Consider the following 5,285-nt stretch of genomic DNA (forward strand, 5'->3'; position numbering starts at 1 on the left):
CCCTGAAGACGCTAGGCTTCAAAAAAGCTATGTCAGTACTCAGGAATATTCTGAAGACAGAGCAACCGGCAAAAGGAGATTCAGCTCATCCCAGCAGGGAATGGCAGAATCCAGAAAAGCAAGGAAAACAAACACAAAACATAAATGCAAACAGGCAAAGCAGAAACTTAGCTTTAGGGAAGCAGGAATCAGACTGGTGTCCTAGAAGTCCACAGAGAAATCACCCGCAGGGCAGAAGGGCGTCGGCAGCCTTATATCCAGACAGTGACTCCACTCAGCCAGTCATCCTCATTAGACTCAGGTGCCTGATAATCAGGCTCATTACCTTCCTTTACCAGAATAGAGAGTTCACCAGACCTCAGTGACGAAGGGGAAAATGAACTCACAACACCCTCCGTTGTGCTGTCGGCTGCTATTTGCTGTTTATCGTTTGGACTCTGGCAGGCTTGCACCGGATTGAATATGGAAACTACTAATCCAGAGGTGGGTGAAGGATGATGCGAAAAGGATTTTGTCTGGAGCCCGGACGGATATGTCCTTTTTAAACAAACCTACTGCTGATATGCTTAAAAAGAAATATGAAACTGAAAGAAGGAAATGCATATCGTATGAATTGCATGCTACCACATTATATGAATATTATAAAGTTCGTAGGATTCCACGTGGTTTAAGACCGCATTTACGTCCTACATTGCTTGCAGATAATTCACAATTTTGCAGTAGGTTTGAGTCTATTACAAATAAGTTTGCATTTGATTTAATGCTTCTGAATGTTGAGTTTCTCCATATAGAGGTGGAGTCTGTGAAGAGAAACATTGTCGATCTGGAGCAGCAATTGATAGCTGAATTGACAACACAGGAGGTGGACTTATTCAAATCTCAGTTGGAGGATAAGTTGGTGAAATACCGAGGTGATATAGAGAAAACGAAACGTACAAAATGGTTTCGTGATGCTGATGATTACAGATCTGGTCGGATTTTCTCATGGCAAATGGGTCAGCAAAATACTCCATACCCTAGGAGAGATCGACCTTTGCCAATGCGTAGAAGGAAGAGACCACCAGCTAAGGATCAGAGATTTGGGTTCACTACTGCTGAGTCTGATTCAACGGATGACTCTAATATGGGTGCAGCATCTTCATCTTCTATTTTTTTAGGAAAAGACAAGATGGACAATATGACAAGAAAAGGAGGACCCGTCGAGGAGGTAGAAAGCACAGGAGAAAGAGGAATGTCACGCAAAGCACCAATGCGAACGAGGAATATGGAGGTGAAAAAGAGAACCCAGTAACACAGAGAGACTTGGTGGTAAATATCTCGTCGTGTGTGTTATCTGAAGTGGACTATGAAGTATTGTCTAAGGGACTGTCGTTTTGTCCCACAAATTCCCCTGATTGGTTTGAAATCGAGTGTGATTTGTTCTCTTTTTTTAGGAGGCTACGATTGGCATCCTTTTTCTCTGATAAGGAAGAAAAATCATGTGCAATTAGTGATGATGATAAGTTTATTGGTTTTACGCTCCAGGGTGTTGGATTATACAGTAAGAGTAATTTTCAACCACCTGTTAGGAATAACTGTTGAATCATATATTCAGTTGGTCGAGAGAGATATTACACAATTGAAGGGAGAGTTTCGGGGTCAACATAGGGGGAATCTTACATACTCTGAAAAACAGGCATTGGATAATCTTTCAAAAAATACTGCTATTACGATAAAAGCTGCAGATAAAGGTGGTGCGGTAGTTGTTATGGATACAGACAAATATAAGATGGAGATTCTTGGCCAACTTTCCGATACTGCAGTTTATGTTAGATTGACTGGTGACCCCACTCCCTCGTTTCTTGAATGAATTGCGGCTCTTGGTAGATGAGTCCTTGCTTAATGGACTCATTGATCAGAAGCTATCTGAATATTTGGTGGTGGATGCTCCCCAGACACCAATATTATACACGTTACCGAAAATACATAAAAGTTTGGAGAATCCACCTGGGCGTCCCATAGTATCTGGGAGGGGGTCATTATGTAGTAAGGTTTCGATTTTTCTTGACAAAGTATTGCGACGTTTTGCTACCTCAGCACGGTCTTATATTGTAGACACGAATGATTTTTTGCAGAAAATTAGTGACGTTAAAGTTACTCCTCATATGATGCTTGCATCCTTTGATGTGGTTTCTCTATATACGTCCATTGAGCATGATAGGGGTTTGGAGGCCGTCGATGTGGTGCTGACAGGCTCGGACATGGCACCAGAGTGTGCACAACTGGTCCTAGCACTGTTAGGTTTCATCCTCAGGAGAAATTTTTTCTCTTTGGGGATGATTATTACCTACAGTTGTGGGGTACCGCCATGGGGTCCAATGTGGCCCCCACCTATGCTAACATCTATATGACGGTATTCGAGGACCGGTATGTATACAATTCCACCTACTGGTGCCATGTCCGGGCCTGGTGGCGCTACATCGACGATATCTTCTGTATCTGGGATGGTAGTCTGGAGGATCTTCTTGATTTTCAAAATGAATTGAACAATGTATTCTCTGAGCTGAAGTCTACATTGACCCACTCTTATGATCAGGTCCAATTTTTGGACACGCTGGTCTATAAGAAAGATGAGTCTCTGTATACCGATCTTTTTGTAAAAGAGACAAATAGGAATAGTCTTTTGGTGTATGATAGTAAGCACCCAAGACGGATGGTGGAATCACTTCCATGGAGTCAGATGTTACGTGTACGGTGGATTGTCAAAGAGGATGATAAGTTGGATTTAAGATTGGACCAGATGTGTACAAAATTTGTCAATAGGGGTTACCCGATGGATCGAGTTAATTCTTATAGAGTTAAGGCTCAAAATATATCGGTGGAGGATTCTAGCCGTAAGCGAATTAAAGGGCCGATGAGATGTGTTCCTTTTGTCTCAACATATTGCCCAGTTAGTGGCAGGATTGGAGGTATCCTGAACAAACATTGGAGCCTCTTACAAAAGGGTCTGCCTCAGATATCAGAATTTGTGGACAGGCCATTGCTTTCATATAGACGTGGACACAATCTTAAAGATAGATTGGTAAGGTCAGATATTGGTTCATCAAAAGTCAACGTACAAAGGACAATATGTCCTCCTAAGATGGGCAATTTCCCATGTTTGGGATGTGCCTGTTGTGGCAATATGTTAAAAGGTGATAGTTTCAATCATCCTCAAACCGGAAAAAAGTTTTCTATTAAAGAGAGGTATACGTGTTCGTCAAGTTTTGTGATTTACTTGATTTTGTGCCCATGTGGGCTTATGTATATAGGAGAGACCACTATGGAGATTAGGGCCCGCATTAGTAAGCATAAGAGTACAATTAGGACTAAACTTGTGGAGTTGCCGATTCCGAAGCACTTTTTAGAGTGTAGACATTCAGTGAACCAGTTACGATTTAGAGTGATAGATGGGGTTCCTGTATTGAGACGTGGGGGTGATAGGGTTAAGATGTTGAAGAAAAAGGAGTTGAGATGGATATCGATTCTTGATACGTTGCAACCAAGGGGTTTGAACTTGGATTACAATCTACATACTTGTGTCACCTAATCCCTCACTTTGTGTCATTATTCTTTGTTGTGGGTATATACTTATCTATGTGGCCTTTATGGTCTTTTAATCAAATGCTTTTTTATTTTCCAGTGTTTACAGGTGATACATTTGGATGGAGTGGAGGACACGGGGACTGAACAGTCCTGAATTACGAAGAGGATGTTGTCCTTTGTGAATTTTTGTCGTTATTTCTTGCCTGCCATTCCCCGTGCCCTCTTTTCCTTTTTTCTTTTCCCTTTTTTTTCTTTTTTGCAATTATCCCAGTTTTGCTCCTTATATAATGTGCAACGTATGCGAATTTCGTAAAGTATGGAATATTATTAAAGCTACTATGGATATGGTTCCTTGTTTCCAAATGTCTCTTATATGCTGCGTTGTTTGGAAGCATTTTGGCCTATCTGTGTGGACTCATTTATTCAAGTGTGGTATTACACTTGTTTTCGTTAATCAGCGCATGCGCTGGCTTGTGAGGGAGTGTGGTGTGTGATCGCGTGCTCTGGGCCTCTGCGCGTGCGCGGTCCTCCCCGGTGGGCGGTTCGTGTGGCTGATCCCTTGCATGGCATGCGCGGTGCTCTGTGACGGAGACGTCACGTGACCGGGCCTGCGGGGATGGGCGGTGTGCGCGCCGTGACCTGGTGGTGCGCGTCATTAGACTGCGCTCCTGATACAACCTGGCTCTGGCTGATGTTGTCATATGGGGAGAGGGAACTCTGCCGATATAGGGATTTGTGAGTCCTCATATGATTGGTCCATTGGGGTTGGCGCCACTATTATGTGATTAGGGATTGGCGGTTTATATATGGATATGTATTACTGCAAGTGATTGGTGCGTTATTTCTATGGATACCTTTGATGCATCACGATCATTGGTGGGCTGATTTGGGGATCATTGTTTATATATGAAATGCTTTTGCAATATTTCTAATATGAATATGACCATTATTGTTAACGACTAGATAAACTGTGCTATTGAACATATATGTATCTGATGGATGTATTTATATGTATTTTATGTATGGATTTTCTGTGATGGGTGTTACCTAAATGGTGATTGGCTGTGCCACACTATAAAAGGCCACCATTTGTGCTGTTATGTTATACTTGAAAAAGGCCACAATATGGCCAAAACGTTGTATTTTGTACTGGCAGAATAAATTTTTGATACAATTTTTCACCCAGACCGGATGCTGTTCCTCTTCCTTATTTGGACTATTGTTCATTTGAGTCCATGAACCTTTGAACTGGCATCCACCCCTCCGTTGTGCTGTCGGCTGCTCTTTGCTGTTCAACGAATAAAGATGTCTCATCACTAATACCATTAACTGGGCAAAAATAAAAATTATTCTTGTACTGCTGTCTAGTTGTTCATTCTGCCTCCCAGAAAATGGAATAAGGCTCGGCTCACATTTGTCCTGCTCTCGCCTCTGAGCGCTTACGTCAGTGTTTCCTTGTAAATCCCAAAAACCTCGATTCAGATAACACTTTGGACTCTGATCTATGTTCTGGCGATGTCCCATCATTTTAGGCGTCTTTTTAGCGCCCAAGTCTGGTCAACCACTATTCTGTGAATGCCTAAAATTATAGATACCACCGGAATAGATGCCAAACAGAGTTGCAAGTGTCTCTATCTGCCTGATTACGATTAACAGCTCCGTCAGGAATGTCATCTGAATAGCATTTTTGTGGGATTTACATGGAATTACACGGAAACCCA

At 42.2% G+C, this 5,285-nt stretch overlaps 1 long non-coding RNA gene across 1 annotated transcript; it reads left to right on the forward strand.

Moving 5' to 3' along the window:
* Positions 1-1,162: 1,162 nt before the first annotated feature.
* Positions 1,163-4,809, forward strand: LOC141100948 (uncharacterized). The gene is made up of 3 exons (XR_012234825.1): positions 1,163-1,308; positions 1,434-1,540; positions 3,671-4,809. It is a non-coding gene; the product is annotated as an uncharacterized lncRNA (long non-coding RNA).
* Positions 4,810-5,285: the final 476 nt, after the last annotated feature.

This window comes from Dendrobates tinctorius, unplaced genomic scaffold, assembly GCF_039654945.1.
Source record: "Dendrobates tinctorius isolate UK_male_01 unplaced genomic scaffold, ASM3965494v1 ptg000111l, whole genome shotgun sequence".
Lineage (NCBI taxonomy): Eukaryota > Metazoa > Chordata > Amphibia > Anura > Dendrobatidae > Dendrobates > Dendrobates tinctorius.